This window comes from Rhipicephalus microplus, chromosome 6 (genome assembly GCF_043290135.1).
Source record: "Rhipicephalus microplus isolate Deutch F79 chromosome 6, USDA_Rmic, whole genome shotgun sequence".
NCBI classification, from domain to species: domain Eukaryota; kingdom Metazoa; phylum Arthropoda; class Arachnida; order Ixodida; family Ixodidae; genus Rhipicephalus; species Rhipicephalus microplus.
Window position 1 is genome coordinate 40,227,991 of NC_134705.1, and position 18,100 is coordinate 40,246,090.

Genomic DNA, 18,100 nt, shown 5'->3' on the forward strand with positions numbered 1-18,100 from the left:
CAGATTATTCTGGAACCTAGGTCGCTGCTAGCGATAATGCTAGAATATTCGATGGCAAGTGTATAAATGCCGACATGCTTTGCCGCTTGTCAGTTGATCGACGGCCGATGCTCTGTTCGCCGCTATCAGTGCCAGTGTCTTACTTTCCTTTTGCTTGGCCACAAGTTCAGCCCGAATAAGCAGTTTCTTATTCGACGTGGAGTCTACTCCCTTCGTTCACGTCACAACACCAAGACAATATATATATATATATATATACATATATAGGGGAACTAAGTGTACGTTTAAGGGCTCGTTTTTCTGTATTTTGACACAGTAATAATGAGATCTAACAGACAATAATGCCAAGGAATGCATAGGGGAAGTTATTAGACCAATTTTATTGTAAATTCGAAGAAAGAAAATTAGCTGAAAAGATAACTTGCTGTGAGCAGGAACCGAACCTGCGATCTTCGAATAACGCGTTATCTTCGGAAATTCAGGCCATCTGGTGTTTGGTAACGCCCACAGTACAGGGACATTTTTACAGCTCACAGTTCTTGCCTGGCTGCTCTAATGACCACTACAAATTGCAAGGGTAGAGCATGTTTGTATTTTAATTTTGTTTCTTGTTTTTTGTTTTCTTTTCTTTTTTTTCCCTCTTTGAAAGACCGTGAGAATGACGTCTTGGTGAGAGCTCGGCGCAAAACATGCAATTTCTGCTAAAATGCAGCAGGATGTAGCAGGTCTCACCTCTTGGCTCAGCCTCGCACAATTGGTACAGTCATCACATCACTCGTTACAATGACAGCATGCCCTAAGAAGTGTTATTGCATAATAAAAAAATCTGCAAACAATTAATCCAGGGAGCATCAGATGGCAGCAAAATACTTCACAATGAGCAAAATAATGAATAATTTAAGTGTATCTCGCTGATCCTCGAACTAAGTTTCTAGAAGAATGATACAGGACAGCAAGAAATAAGGAATCTGGGGTATAAAAAACAATACTACCAGTAAAATTTATTATTTTCAAAAAATATACATTTGAATATATTTCACATTTTACATTATGAACCATAATTCTTGACAGAAACTTCAGCTGGAAACTCCACAAAGACTCATGATAATGCTTTGCGAGAATCAATAACAGGGAGCAGGCAAAGCAAAATAAACAGCAAATAAAACTGAATAGAGCGCAGACAACAGCGTATTACCGGTTCATGCTAATAAAATAATAATAACTCAGTAAACAGAGTTACAAATGTGATAACTTCTGAACACATTCCTTCGGCATTAAATCATTGAAGTGCTACATACAGACTCATGTACAAAACTTTTATTGGCTGATTGTGTCGACCAGTAACTCAGACAGAGCAGATAGACGCATAGATGCTGAAATGAAAGTGAACCTTGTGGGTAATAAATTCATTTTGATTGAACTTCATTTAGAAGCGTACTGTTTCAGATCTCACTTTGCTGAAGGCACTACCTTGCGGTGTGACGCATTCAATGTGCCACTTTCAGCAAGCCAAATATAAAATGACCTTTTTTTTGCTCGAACTGAATACAAGTGAAAATGAACTTACAGCCCATTTCCAGCTTGAAATTTCCAGAAAACAAAATGTGAATCATTACTGCATAAATACCAATGAAAGTAAAATTTATTTAAATACTAATTACAATGAAACTTACAAATGACATGTTTTGTAAATGTGATGCATTTACAGGCAGTTACCCCATATACTCAACTGTAATGCAACCCCAATTCTAATGCGAAGGTTGAATTTTGATTGTGTCCAAAAAGATAGTTTTTTTGGTAATCTAATATAATTCACCGGTCAACTTTAGGTAGCGAAAATATGGAAAGAAAACTCGCCTAACATTCAAGTAAACACAGTACTTATAGGTGACACTTAAAGGGTTAAAGAAATGCTACCTGGATATAAAAATATGCTTTAAAACTTTACCAAACTGCACAGCAAAAGAATTTACATTAAACGATTAAACTTTTTTGCCAACATAAAAGAAAATGCATTGCAAGAGATTGTATAATGTAATAAATCTTGAAGATATGTCTCACTTTTAAAGAGTGCTTAACAGCGCAAACGACAAGAGGGAATAGAAGAGACGAGACAGAGCTGTGACAGAGCACCTTCGTTTGCGCTGTTAAGAACTCTTTATCATGTTATACCAGCACGCCCAATCCTATTGTCTCACTTTCAAAATAGCACCAAAAAGATGCAACTCCAAACAACTCTAAAATATCCTAAATATGGCAAAGATAAGATAAATTACAGCAAAGATTTCATTCTTTATCATGACCATCATCTTCAAAAATAAATTTTATGCAAGACATGATCAACACAGGAATGTAAAATGAAATTATTACATTTGAAACTAATGCAATTAAAGTTATAGTAGCACCTTAATTACAAGTGAAATAAATATGCTGTGCTGGAGTAGAATGCATATAATGTAGCACAGAAAACATGCCCAGAAACACAACTTTTTTGCAGTAAGAACAGCTTTGATTTCATATCTTTTTCAGAAAGTAACCTGTAAAAATGTGTGCCCAGCAACAACTTAGCTACACTGTCATCTAGCCTCTGGCCATTGCTTGAAATAAAATTATGTATATATTCATTATTTCATCAGTGATTTGAATTTGACAATGCATTCAAATGTACAAAGCGATAACTTGAGCCAGATTATTGGTTCAGCTAGGTGGTGACGCATTGCAGGATGCTCAATGGTCAATAGAAATTCGTGAAATAATGTGATGATGATCATGATGATGGTTATAATGCCACTATTTTAATATGAATACCTTGTCTCAAATGGGCTATCCCGGGTGTTTCAGGTAATTAAACTTTCAGGTAGTCTTAGATAATTCAACATTCCAACACAGGCAAATCAGCCAACCTCAGCTTTAAAAGTGGCCACGACAATGAGGTGGTTGAGAGCTGGCATTGAAGCAAGTAGCAGTGGCAGCGTTGATGTAGACAAGAACATCAAGTATGTCGCCTGCATGCATGAATGAACAGCTTTCTGTAAAAAAATATTGCATGGACTCTTTTTTTTTTTTTGCAGTACGCGATAACGATAAAATATGTCTATGGATTGCGAGGACTGCTTCACCAATGAATGCTTCACGTCACGGTATACACAGCCAACACGGACATTGGGGAGCAAAATTAAATAAACTAGTCACACAATTTGAAGAACAGCATTGGCCATGTGCTGCCTGACAGCAATTGTAGCAACGTCAGTGTTCTAGAGGCCACAAGCAGCAATAATTTGAACAAGCCAGTCTGATCTGCCAATGGTCGTGGACCTCACTCCAGATCATCGAGATGAGCCCAGTTGGGCCCAGCACGAAGCCGCACCACGAGAGGAACGGAAAGCTCGGCCGCCTCCTCCATGGACTTGCGCACCATGCCGGACACAGTGTTGAGATCAGCTTCACACACCTCGAGCAAAAGCTCGTCGTGCATTTGAAGGACCAAGGACACCTGCACGGCAATTAGAAAAGTTGGTCATTTTCTGGACAGGTAGCTGAATCAGTAAAAGTTTCATTAAGGAATGACACTCGACTTTGATATAATGAACCTGGATATAACAAGTTATTAGCCATAACAAAGTAAATGAATTGTTTTGTTGTAGATACTGCAGTGCTAACAATGTACATGTATAACAAATTTTCTGATATAACAACAAAGTATTTTGATGGCAGATCTAACTTTGCTATAACAAGGTTTGAGTGTAGATTTATTATTGCCCATAATTCACTAGCATAATGAGAAACACCACATGAGACCTTTGACGAAATAATCAGTAAATAAATGCTAATGTGGCAAAGGCACCACTTAGACCACTGGAAAAATGTAAAAATTTACAGCTTTGGAACATAATAGTTAAATCTAATCCTTGCCATGGTGCCTAACAAATCACCCTGCTCTATTTTCTGGCAGTCACAAACGCTGTCTACTATTTTGCACAGATTGGTTAGACCTATGGTTCTGATGTGGGGGTTTGCAAAGACATCTTGAGTGTTATGTGAAACCCATGCCCTAAATAAAAAAAAATAAAATAACACATTTTTCGAAGGCAGTCTATGCACCGTGACCACTACCCCTTGTGACTTTTTTTTTTTTTTTCATGCGTCAGTGCATAACACTTTTCCCTTGCTGTGAAGCTGACTTAGGTTACCTGTTCTGAATGAAAAAGATGCAGAAAGTTTTTGTTGCAGTTTTTTTATGATGTGAGCATACTTCATTTAGATTTGCATATTTGAAGAGCAAGCTAGAAACAGGCTTAAAGGCACTGCAAACCACATAACTTATTCACAAAAAGTTGAGATTGAATTGCTGTGGCTTTAAAGTTTCACTGGTCTCTGCCAGATAGATACGACACACCTATTTCACATTGCATGTTGAGTTAAATTATGGGGTACTTCCCCATTTCCCCGACTGCAATGGGTGTCCCACAACTTCCATTGGCCCACAAGAAGCCCCCAAGAACGTGCATGGCTGTGAACTACTGGGCTAGAATATGTCATCTTGCTATATGTGCTGCATCTCAGAAGCAATATCTGCAACAACACCAACTAGGACATACGCATTGGACATAGACATCTACTGGTGCCACAGATTAATAAGAACTCCGCTACTGTGAACAGACACCAAGAGTTGCAGGAGCCCTAATGCACCTCTTTACTCTTCTGGTGCCAAGCATACAGCTTGGCTGTTGTGCACCCCAGCACTGTCAATGAGAAATTTCGATGCCAGATGAAATATGCAACATCAAGTGTGTAGCTGGTGTTGCATATTAACTGCTGCTATCACATAAGACTTAGATTGGTCAAGCTGAACGTCTTACATTGAAGGGGTCATGAGCCAACAAACAGGCTGGATGAGAGAATGCATTCTTCCGTTAACAGACACTGCTATGAGCAGCTCAGCCAAATCTTGAAGTCGCACGCAGCAAAACGTTTAGAAGCACAAAGATATTGTTATTACAGGTGCCCTCGTTTCACTCGGATGGCTGTGCTCACTTTCTTTGGAGCTGCTGGCACCTGCTACCTGATGCCTAACAACTGATAACATGCTATTGGCTAATAGCCAACATAGATCGATGGTGGCATTTGCACAAGATGCGCTTCTTGCTACTGGGTGCTGCGACAAGTCGGCACAGCACTCCATATTCTCTTAACGTTACACAATGAGCCACATCCGCACAAAGGATTCACAATAGGAAAGCGCAACCACATTCATAACTTACACTCAAGGTCATGATGCATGCTCACAGCCCCGTTCCCAGTAGTTATATTTCCCAGCTGAGCTTGCAGTGGCGCATTTATCGCTGTGTCTACCTTGCGGACTGTCCACTTTGGCCTTCACTGACTGACCGGAACTCGATCAACATTGTGCCCCTTCTTTACATTTCATCTTCCGCAATGCCATTTTAATGTCACGAAGCTTTCACAAATCTTGACACAAATGAGAGAGACGAAATGTGTTTCAAAGCAATGAACTCAGTTTTTCCCAGAGAGCTTCTTTCAGACACACATCTCAGAGGTTGTACGTGAAATCTAATCATGTCAGCCCTTCAATTAGGTTAACACAGCTGCCCATTTAACATACCTGGAAGGTTGGTACGCGTTCCCTGCATTGTTCTCGAACACCTGAACTCATTCATGCGCGTGTTCATACTTGTCAAGTTTAATTAATGTTGAATTCCAATTGCAGAGTCAGAGCAAGTTTTTATGTTCCTGTTGGGGCAGGTGTGTTTCGATGGCAGAGTGAGAGCGGGAGTCAAGTGTTCCAATGAGGGAGACGAAGTAGATTCAGAGCACAAGTGGCTCCGAGGGGCAGAAAAAGTTGCTCAACTGAAATCGGCGGAGTGAACCGGAACTCGCTGTGCCGTGTTCTGGTGACGTTGATGTTACCGGGTGTTTGACCACTATGTGAATTAACCCTAATACCTTTGCCCAGTCGCGTGTTTTCGCAGTAATAGTGGACGACATGGCCGACTGGATAAGTCAATTCATCGCAGAGTGACAGCAAACAACTGTGTACGAAGAATTCGAAACTGGAATTAGCGGAATGGAATATACTACATGCAAGGTATTCTGGGCAACTCAAGGACTTCTGCTTCTACCTTGCTCCCCATTCGTTCCCTGGTAGTGCTGACTGTGTTCCAGTGACAGATTCGGAGGCATTCCTCTATGCCAGAGTCGCTTGCACAGTCCAGTGGCTGCTCCAACTTTGCCATTGAAATTCAAGATAGGTGTCCTGTTATTGTACATTTTGTCTACCAGCTTTATTTTTATGCTGGGAATGTTCTGGCGGGTTCGGTGCGTCGACGCAGTCAATAGCGGCTTGGCATTCTAGCTCAGCGCTTTTTTGACTAACTGAATGCGCTTTGCCGAAGTGGACATGTCCACAAGGTGGACACAGTGAGAATAGCTCCCCAGTATGGTCATCATGCCGATGGAAGAGAGGACGTGCTTGAAGCACTCAACAAATACCAGCAACTCTGCTCATTCTAGTTGAATTTGAGAACTTTTTGTGGCAATCAGTTCGTGAAGCAATTAATACTGGGATCACTCGTTGATTACACAAAAAAGTGGTTCATGATCCCTTCACTCGTAGGCATGCTGCCCCGTAATGTGCATAACACTTTATGATGCACAAGCACAATTTATGGTATAAGCATGCCTGATAATGAGATGAGCTTCCAGAGCAAGGGTAGTGATACGTTTAAACATCCACCCACAGATGTCAATTTTTTTCTTTTATATCAAAACAGCATTCATACAAAAAAAAAGTGAGTCACTGTCATCTGTGTATGTTGCATGATTGCAAAAATAAGAAATTACTGAGCAGCAATTTTAATGGTCGATAATTTAAACAGTTATTTGAAAAAACATCTTGTGCACATCCACTTCCAAAAGCTCACGCTTTTGCAAGACAACAAAAATACGCTAGATGTGTTTTCAGGTGTGCCTCAAGGGTCCGTGCTTGGCCCGCTGTTGTTTTTGTTGTACATAAATGATATAAGTACTATTGTAAAGCCACCTGTTAAGATGAAACTTTATGCTGATGATTGTTTGATTTATATGCCTGTAAGCTGTACTGATGATCAACTCGAGTTGAATAAGTGCCTTGAAGATTTGGAATTGTGGTGTTGCGAATGGGACATGCAAATTTACTGTAAAAAAACAACATATGTACACATTACCAATAAGCAAAATGTGCTCAATTTTCAGTACAACATCGGGAGCAATAAACTCAGTAAAACGCCCCATTTTAAATACTTAGGGGTGACAATTACAAACAACCTAACTTGGCACCGTCACATTGAATCGGTTTGTTCCGAGTCATCTAAAAAACTGTGTTTTCTACAAGCAAAGATGCATAAAACACCGAAACACATAAAGCTGCTTGCATACCACACATATATTAGACCTGGACTGGAATACGCCTCTGTGGTTTGGAGCCCTCACCAGAAACACTTGGTCACCAAGTTAGAACGTATTCAGAGGCGTGCAGCTCGGTTTGTGTGCTCTAGATATAGAAGGCGGGATTCAGTAACTGATATGCTAAATTCATGCAATTTAAAATCACTGGAATTTCGAAGACGGAAACAAAAACTTAAAACATTATTTCGTATAATCCAAGGGATATTCAAAATACCTAAAGACGAGTACATACGCCTTCCCGGAAAACGTAGCACTAGATTGAATCATGATGCCCCCATTGAACCTTTCAGCACTCGCACTGACATCTTTCGGTGGTCATTTTTCCCGGATGCTATAGAACAATGGAATTCTTTACCCCAACATGTTATTAATAGTACCGATGTGCAAACTTTTCACAGAGAAATTGATGCTTATTTTGATAATGGTTGAAGTACTGCCCATTCTGTTTTCCTGTGTTTATTGCTTAGTGGTTTTTTTTAGGTGTTCTGTTTGTACTCATATTGTACTCCCTTCCTGTTATGACCCTCAAGCGAGGGTTGACAGTATTAATAAATAAAAAAAAAAGCTAACTCAGTAGAAAACTTCATAATACGGTAACCAGTTCTTAAACACAGTGTTTTGCAGCACATCAAAACAAACGATTCCAAGACTACTGGGAGCTCCGACAGCACCTTACACCAGAACAAGTCTAAATGTTGTCAAAGATTTACGAATATTAAAATTTTATTTCAAATTGAATTTGAATTGTCTAGTAACATATAGTGACCAAAAGTAGGTCTGTGTGCACAAGAAAACATTCAACGTCATGGAGTCGCACCTAAAGTGAATGATTTAGTAGGTGGAGCCAAAAATACGCCGAATGGCCACATTTTTGTTCTGTCATCACACCTTTCGTAAACACATTTGCACTACCAGCAACAAAACGTACCATGCAAAGATGGCTCCTCTGGTAGCAGACCCTTTGAGTCGGGAAAGCGTTGTGCGAGGGCATCATCAAGTGAGATGAGTGCTCTTCGGAGCAGGTCTGCGGCTGAGCCCTGCACAGCCGTGCTCAGCACTTGACGCTCGGCCTTGGCCCTATCCCTGTTGCTGCCACTGTGCAAGTCTGCCAGGGGGCGCCTCCTACCCAGCAACGTGCACACCTCGTTTGTGACACGGGCGCGCTCCAAAAGTCCGTCGGCACATCGCTGCAAGCCTGTAGTCAGTCAGAACATTTATCACTTCACGTATATTCACCCAGGAGATACAACAGCTGTGCTGAAATTGAACTTTCTCAATCAAACCCTACAACAATTTTTTTGAGCATGGTCAGAAAACGCTGTCAATCCATAGTACAGTTTCCCGGGAACAGTATAGCGCAACATGCAGCCTAAAATTTACAATTAATTTTCCAAGAGAGCTGGAAATCACTCACTCTTCTCTTGAAAAATGGTGTCACATAAATCCAAATGACCATGCCATAAACACAAACTTCATGGCCTTCAGGTGATTTAAACATCATTAGCTGCATATTAACAGTGACAGGATGCCAAGATATGCCCATGCTGCACTCTATAGAGCTAGAATCACAAACACTATAGAATTACAGCAGCATGCTTGTAATCACACTGAAAGTAAGCTGCTCATTCAGAGAATATATGTAAAAAAAGTTCTCCAGGTCATGATGGCCACTGACAAATTATTGTAGCTACTTGCTCCTTTGTCCTCCCAACCTGTGTAGCTTCCAGAGCACTTGAGCACTTGCCAGTACGAGATGAGAGAGAAGGCTCTTAAGGAAACAAATCTCCGCAATTCTCTGTGATGATGAGTAAGTATTTATAGCTCAGATATTGATACTAAGTGCAATATTTCAATAGAAAAAAATGCAAACATAACACATTCTTGGTAAATTTTTACAGGTTTATGTGGCAGATATATTGCATTAATAGTATTGAGCTTAAAACACTTTACACAAGCTTCTTTACTTGACATGTCAACCAAATTTGGTATAGAAAAAAATAACAATACTTTTAACAGAATCTTTTTCACAAAAAACACTCAGATGACATTTTGAGAAGTTCAGAAGTCACCCACAAGAACCAAAAGTTTTTTCTCTCTCTGAAATATTCTAGCAATTCACTGTTTTCAATGCACCAAACCAGCACAATTTTTTCGAAAACATTTGAGATGTACGCGAAAATTGCTGGGACGTTTGGCATGGAATGACCCATTGGTATACCCAAAGAAGCATTGGCACTCCGGAGGTCAAGCTGCCCCACTCTGAAGTTTTTACATTGTGCATGTCTGCATTAACCTAGTGCAAATATTATAATGCTTCGAATATTCGAATGAATGATAGAGCATTCAAATTCACTTCAATTCTAGTTTAAATTATTGAACATTTAAAATTATTCGCAATGAACAAATGAGTGTGTAAAAATCCGCATGTAACCACCTGTAAAGGTGGTTTCACTGCAGTGTAGTTGTGCCAAGCCGTAAAAACATCTGTCTACAAAAAAATTCGCTTTGTCGCAAACAGAGTTTAATACCATAATACCTAGAAAGGAATGTGGTGCTAGTGTATACACGGGCTTCTTCAGCAGTGCTTGTACCCCCATGGGAATTATGCGAAGTACAGCCTTCGAATCTGCTTCGAATGTATCGTGTTCTTGAAATTCGTGATGCTTGTTTGCCGAGTGTAAAACAAAATGATATGAAGTTATATTCCAATTAAACTTGCTTCATTCTTTGTGTGTAAATTTTATTGCAAAAATACTTTGTGGATATGCGGTAGAAGTGAAACCAGGACAAATATAACCATCAGTGTATGCATTGCTCTGTCGCTGCATTCAAGATTGAACATAAAAATATATTGAATTATTTTTTAACATTTGAAAACGAACATTCTTGTCTTGCCCGTGGATATTATCACGGGCAATATTATCTATTTTTGAAATTAAGAGCATAGTATTAAGTGAGAAACACCTAACGTTTCCTGTGCTGCGATGACAGGTGCGTCTGTCTAAGTGGGCTGCTGCCAACGCACCTCTCGTTTTGTTGTGAAGTCGAGTCAGAGGAACGTGACGGCACGTCTACTTAGCTTCGCTGTCATTATGCAGTCAATTTCAATGAGTTTTGGCAAGACCCGCTCCCGAAAAAACATGAACTCAATGTAATTATCTGAACTGGCATGAGATGCTACATTTTTGTGCAGCAGTGAATGGACGTCGCTTCGCTTAAACTGTCAAATACGACTCATAAATCTCTGAAGCTGCTGCAAATCTCAGACCTAGTGGCCTTCAGCCTCTTTGAACAACAAAGGCGCTGCTTCGATGCTTTGCACCACATTCCACTACCCACGCTGCGGAAGAACGAAACTGAAACTGTACAAAAAGATGTGTAGAAAGTTCGCTGGCCAACGCAATCCAATCCGAAGCCTGTACTCCCCATGATTCTCATCGGGGTACACGATTGCAGCACCAGATTCTGCTCTAGGTATTATTGTATGAAACTCTATGGCCGCAAAGCCCCCTTAAAATTTAAAGGGGCCCTGAAACCCTTACTGAACATGGTCAGAAAACGCTGCCAATCGGTAGTCGAGGCTAAACACGCGAGGCAAATATTATACTACAGCACGCGGCCTGCAATTCACAATAAATTCTCGAAGTCAGCTAAAAATTGCTCTTTTTTTTTTGGCAAATGACACTACAAGCTCAAAAACCACTTGTCTGAGCCATTGGCAGGTTTGAGCAAGGCGCGCTCATTGATTACTGGGACAGCCGCGGGAGGCTGCCACTTGTATACACCATTGAGGTTGAGGTTTTCAAGATCCGCCCAAGTCTTGTCCCTGTCAAGCAGGCGCCCGTGTCAAACGTCGCCTTCATGACGGCCTGCTGTTGGAGGAAACCGGACTGAAGAGCCGATGAAGAGTGCACGAGGTTTATTTAGATATTTACAGAAAGAGAAATAAAAATAGGAATTGACTCTCCAGCCATTCCCCTGCCGCTTTTTGTCCTCTCGCACTTCCTAGATGCCAGACCTAGGGAAACGGCGAAAAAGGTTTGCATTCAATCAGGTCACCATTGTTGAGGGTAATTTTGCCGGCACCACCCCCCAATATACGCACACACACAACACAAAACATGCATTGTTCCGGCCACGCTGTCGCATCCGGGGATCGTGCTGCCAGAAACTGGGATGTAACGAGTCCGTCATGCCGCTGCTCGGGCCGACCATCCACACTGTGGAACAGTGGTCGCAGGCCAGGCAACTCCAATGGCATCTAGCGTTCATTTGAGCGTAAGTGACCTATCAGCCAGAGACGCACAGCATGTTGGTCCGAGGTCAGTCTTCGGCGGAAACTCGGCGTCGCGGCCTCGGTGTCCAAAGGCGCCACGTGTCCCATTTCCGCAACGGCACAAGCGACAGCAGTGGTGCGTGGAGTAATTACTACCACGTACCTCCCAATACACGAAAAACAGCCGAGCGTCTTCCCCTTCCTCCTTATCACGACTAAGCGAGGCGGCTGCCTTTCTTCTGTCTCGGCGCCCGCGGCGCAGGGCGGCTCGCTGATCACAACAGCTCCTCCGGGGCCAAGAAACTCTCGAATGGCCAGGAATTCAATTGCTGGTCATGAAGAGGGGGTCTTGGAGTCGATAATGACTGCAGATATGCAGCTCGAAGAATCTCACACAAACAAAGACAAACAGCAGAAAGAACCATCCAAGCACCACAACACTACACCACGCACAAGCGTTCAAAATCTGTGTTTATTCCACCAGATCTATCAAAACAATCCAAAACTATAGAACATTCTTGAATTCTGACACCTCCGAGGCACATCAAGCAATACAAGTGACGATGTTTCCTCTTCAGTTTTACACAAGACAGAAATCGTACTAACAGGTAATCAGTTGACCCCACTTGGGAACTATTCAGTCAATAGTTACAAGATATCTAACAAGCAAAAGGTTAAGTGCATGCTCCAACTTCTTAATTCAGACTACTACTATGTTCATCAGCATTCCTATTACATTTTCCTTTCTTGGGACGGATGAAAAGTTTGTACCTCTGGAGGACAAAACTCTCTTGGAGCAAGCGTCCACTTTTTTCAGATGACCATTACACTCAGACTCTGTTGGAGTTCGGCAACAACTACAGACCCAAAAGAAAGTGATATTTCCAAGTAACGTTCTCTTTATGTAACTCCACTTCTCTGAACTTACGCTTGTCGTGATTCCCAGTTATGAGATCACACACAAACATTGATACTAAAGCAAAGATGATTAACCCGCCTGCACACAACCCATCTTGTTGATTGTATAACCTACCAGTCTTTATAAGACACGCAGAATGCTCTTCTGAGTGCCGCAACTCTTCAACTACTCAAGCCCACAAAAGACACATACGATTAAAATACTAAACAAACAAAAAAAACTTTCGCATGGGCCCTGAAAACTCCCAAGCAATATCCTTGCTTCTAGACGCTTTCTCAAAACCAAATAGCATCGTCCGTCTAACCTACTCGTCGGACGTACTCTGACGAACACTCTGATGCATGTTTTGCAAAATGCACAACGCTTATCTTTAAAGAAAAATCATACATCGCTTGATAAATAAAACCTAAAAAAGGCTTACCCAAACCATATCTGGTAGCCAAGATACCAAAATAAAACATTATAGAACCAAAATAATCAAAAGTTCAAACCAGAACAAACAAGTCCGGTAGCAACCATACTTCGGAAGCTTTCGGCTGTGACTGATTTTGCTGCACCAATTGGTTTTATTCTGAAACCTTCCTTGAAATGCTCTATCACATCAAGTCGCATGCATCAGTGACAAGACAATCCTCTCAAGTTAAACACTTGCTGAACACTTAAAATACCAGAAAAACACACAGGGTTTGCACTGCGAAACTTTTTGAAGAAACTAATCTTGAAGAAACTAATCTTGATGATCAGTGCGACTACAACGCTCTCATATGACTTCAGTGCTATGCGGCTTCTTTTCTTAAAACACCACTCTGCATTAAAAAGACAGGCTTACTGCAGTCGAGCTCTACCTAATCATGCAAAACTTCCTTTACGCAGGCGTGAAAAACAACCTGCCAGACCCTGCCCCGTTTCTAAATGTGCGAATTCTTATGAATTGCACCCGGTAGGGTCTCAGTCCTGGCGACTTTCGAGTTCACCTGCAGCTACAGAAGACACTCACACGTGCTCGCTTTCAGCTGCCACGCTTTGTTCCGCAGTTAGACCACGTTTCCCCTGTTCCAAGAAGAGAAAGTCAGAAATGTGGGGTAAGAACGAGTCTTGTCCCTCTTTTTGTACTAGCTTCCATGCGGCATCTTTCTACTGTGGCTTTTCATCATAGAGATGCGTCTTGTTTTTTGACAACGCGCTCCTTTCGTCGCTTCCACCTGGTCACACGCATGAATGAACGTTCTCTCGACTCTCAAGCTATGCGCTGACCTTTTGTGTCGTCTTATTGACAGCAGAGAGCAATCTGTTGCAAGTCTTTGCTGCGTGGACTGCACCAGCCTCTTTCTTTTGCGGCCGTTTTCGCAACCATCTTTCCTAGTTACGCGTTTCACGATAGCACCTTTGAAGCTACTCATCATCAGGGACCTATCATGCTCACACTCTTTTCACATTTGCATCTTCTGGGTATACCAGAAATCTACGCAATTTTTGAGGCACCTCCACCTCGCCGCTTACTTCTGTATGGCTACAGGAAGCAGCCTGATCTCCGCAGTGAGTGCTCACTGGGTTTATCTTTAAACCTTTTCCACGCATGGTGACGTTATGTCTAGCCACTTCTTCATCGGTAGCAATTTGCTAACCCGCCAGGCTGGGGTCTTTTGTTTGTTTGTTTTTCGCTACTTTGTGAGTCTCTGTTTACTCGCAAAAGCCTCTCAAAACCACGCAAACCCCAAGCCAGCACTAGTCCCTTCTCAACTCTTTCTGCTTCTTTGTACTGTCGAACCCCCTAATCTGTACTATGACTGCTGTCATCTAAAAGTGGGCGCTCCTCGAAGGTACAGCTCAACTTTTGAAGCGTACCATTCTCGTTATGCTCAAGATCAACTTTGCTTTTTCTTTCCACTTTCCGACAATCATTTGAGTGCTCAAGCACGTGGAATATTTCGAGCTCCACAATAATCCTTTTCGAGCTGCTGAAACAAGCCTCGGCCCCGCAAGGAACACTCTCCTGAAACGTCTCAGGCTCTAGACCAGCGATGGCCTCATTCTGTATGTGCTCTACATTAACCCGCTTGTAGAGACACGCATCTTTCTCTAACAGGTTCTCACAACTCACGACCTATTGCTCCTTTGTTTCAAGAGAATATTCTACGAATATCTCACTGTCATCATGAGTGCCATTTACTCCTCCTTGAACTGCCAAACGCCTCTGCTCAAATTCATTTCCATTTCCTCTTTCTCTCTCTCGTAAACTCTCTTAATTTATTTCTCTTTCAGTCTCATGAACAAGTTCCCAAGCGATTTCCATGCTACTACCACTTTCATTTACTTTTTTCGTTGGATCATGCTTTTTCAAATTTTCATCGCACTCCAGTCCCAATTCCCTACACAATAGGAACAATTCTGCCCTACGCAACTTCCTTAGGTCCATGGTCACTGCTTTAAACGCTAGCTCGGCCCTCTCACTGATGCTTACATGCAATTTTCACCCCAACAATTAGGCGCAGGAATTCAAAATATTAACCCAGACATTAAAAACCTGGCGAACCTCTATGCAGAAACCAAACGCTCACCCGCAATCGCAGTGTCATGTAACCAGGTTCATCCCATCCGGTGATCACCAGTTGTTTAAGTGCCAATGTCTGCAAGATGCCACCGTTGCCATCAAGTTATTGAAGTTGAGGTTGTGCCGACCGCCCAGGTCTCCTCGCTGCCAGGCAGGCTATCGCAAACTTCGCCTTCACGAAGGGCTGCTATTGGAAGGAACCAGACTGAAGAGCCGATGAAATGTAGGAGAGGTTTATTTACATATTTACAGAAAGAGAAATCGAAAGAGGAATTGACACTCCAGGCGTTCCCCTGCCGTTTTTCGTCCTCTCGCAGTCCTTAGACGCCAGGCCTCGGGAAACGGGAAAAAACGTTTTCATTCAATCAGGTCACCATTGTTGAGGGTTATTTTGCTGGCATTGCCCCCAACATACGCACACACACAACACAAAACACATATTGTTGCGGCCATGCTGTCGAATCTGAGGAATCGTGCTGCCAGCAAATGAAATATAACGAGTCCGTCGTGCTGCTGCTCGGGCCGACCATCCACGCTGTCGAACGGTGATCGCACGCCAGGCAACTCCAGTGGCACTGGCGTTGATTTGAGCATGGGTGACATATCAGCCAGAGACGCACAGCATGATGGTCTGAGGTCCGTCTTCGGCAGAAACACAGTGTCGCGGCCTCGGCGTACAAAGGCGCCACATGTCGCGTTTCGGCGACGGCACAAGGGGCGGCAGTGGTGCGTGGAGTAATTACTACCACGCACTTCCTAATACATGAAAAACAGCCGGACGTATTCACATTCCTCCTTATCACCACTAAGCGAGCTGGCTGCCTTTCTTCCATCTCTGCGCCCACGACCCAAGGTGGCTCACCAATCACAACGCGTACATGCATGATAACACTGAAAGGCCGCATATTCGAAAAAAATTTAAAAAAGAGAAAAAGTGCTCAAGATCACGAGGCCCCCATGACAATGCAATTGCAGTGTGCGACAAATCTTTGAAACTCCGTTCATATTGAACTGATTTTAAAAATTTTGCAGCGGTGGATTCGTGAAGCAATCAGCTTTTTAGTGGCTCCATGGCTACTTAAAGAAGTTTTGCAGGGCCCCTTCAAATGAACATGTTACCCTCACATCAATCCATCAATTTATTAAGCTTAAAAGCTTGTTATGATGGCTTATATGCTCTAAGTAGATCAAATTTTAAAATGTTATGCATTTCACAGGTTATATTTGCATCGAACCGAAATTCAAATCCTACTACTACTCAAGGTTATTGCGACTTCCTTTGAACGAAAAAAGATTATATTCGCATAGAGCCCCTATTTCAATAAAAAAAACATTGTGCAGGTTAGTTAGTTCATGATAAACATTCTCATTTTTTTATATGTCACACATACCATTCCAATTCAATTAAAAACATTTGACCAATATCACTATTCGCTTTGAACCTAAAATTCACTACTCGCAGAAGCCTAGTTTGCATCATACATAAACATTTTTTTCATTTTGCATTATACACAGACAGACAAATACACGATAAAAATTGAACCCCCACGCACACGGGAAACTAATTTCTGGCTAACCCCCTTCTGCTCAGGCATGGCAAGTATGTGCATATACAGTTGAACACAGTTATATTAAACCTACATATATCGAATTTTTGGGTATATCGAACTCGCAAGTTATCCCCTTGAAATCTTTTTGTAAAAATATAGGAATTCACATGTTTATATCGAATGGTATATTTACCCGCCTTCGGATATATCAAATGTCAAGCGAGCTCGAAGGTGCGCTTCAGCATTTGCCCTGCTCCCCCTCCACCCCGCTATCTCTGTGGCAGCACGGCTCCGCGCGCGAGTTGAAAGGCGCGCTTTTGGCACTTGCAGCAGCGCCAAGCGACCTCTGCGCGGCACAACGCCTCCGCCAATACCACAAACCATGGAGGAAGGTCTGTGCCCGAAACGCTCAAAAAAAAGGTAAGGGCGGGAGGGCTCGGACTGCGCAATCTCCAACTTGCGGAATGGCTTTTTTTTTCGTTTCTCTTTTTCATGCTTTCTCCGCGTACGCCTCGGCTCGGAGAGCAGGAACGAAGAAGCCGACGTCCTCCTCCTTTCGCCTTTTTTTGTTTTTGTTACTATTTTGCGAAGTTTGATCAGCCAAACACAGCTTGCGCCTTTTGCTGTTGCCCTCGCAGGAAGCCATCGCTTCGCGAGCGCTTTGTTGCTCTAGAGCTGTCGCATTGTCTACATATGCGCAGAGTTTCTCTTTTGCATGCGTGGTGTGCAAAGCCGCTGGGACACCTTGAATTGTCCACTTCTCGTGTAGCTATGGCCAGCACCAAGAAGTGCAAGACTCTTGACTATGCGACGAAGTTGAAGGTTTTTCATCATGTTAAGGTGGGCGAGAAATGTTCGACCGTGGCAGACAACTTCGCGATACCACGGAGCGTTCCGAGTACCTTGTTGAAAAACAAGGCAGATATCAGGGCAAAGGTGGTGGAGCAGCAAACGTCGGGAGCACGTCATGTGCGCGCTTCTATCCACAAGAATGTAGAAAAGGCACCTATGCCTGGTTTTGAGAAGTGTGTGCGAGGAATGTTCCGGAGGATACCCTAATGCCAATCGCCAAGGCCAAATGGTATGTCGCTGTACTCGGTGAAACAACTTCACCGACAACAGCCGGTGGCTTCACCGATTTAAGCAGCGCTACAACATCCTTGGCAAAACCATTTCTGGCAAAAGCGAAGCTGTCAGCAGCTAGGACATCCAGCAGGGGATGACGAAAGAGTGGCCGGAAATCTCCATGAAGCTTTCTCCCGCAGATATCTTCACTGCTTGGCGAGACGTGAAGACGGACACAATGATCAACTGCTTCCGCAAGGCAGGCTTCAAGACAG

The 18,100-nt window shown here is 42.6% G+C and overlaps 1 protein-coding gene across 1 annotated transcript in view; it reads right to left on the reverse strand.

Moving 5' to 3' along the window:
- Positions 1-974: 974 nt before the first annotated feature.
- Positions 975-18,100, reverse strand: part of LOC119167664 (DNA polymerase theta-like) — an 89,394-nt gene continuing 72,268 nt past the window's right edge. Inside the window, exons 8-9 of the mRNA XM_075865928.1 lie at positions 8,393-8,659; positions 975-3,493 (exon numbers count right to left, since the gene is read on the reverse strand). The gene's annotated coding sequence lies outside the window, so the exon portion shown is untranslated. The remainder of the gene's footprint in view (positions 3,494-8,392; positions 8,660-18,100) is intronic.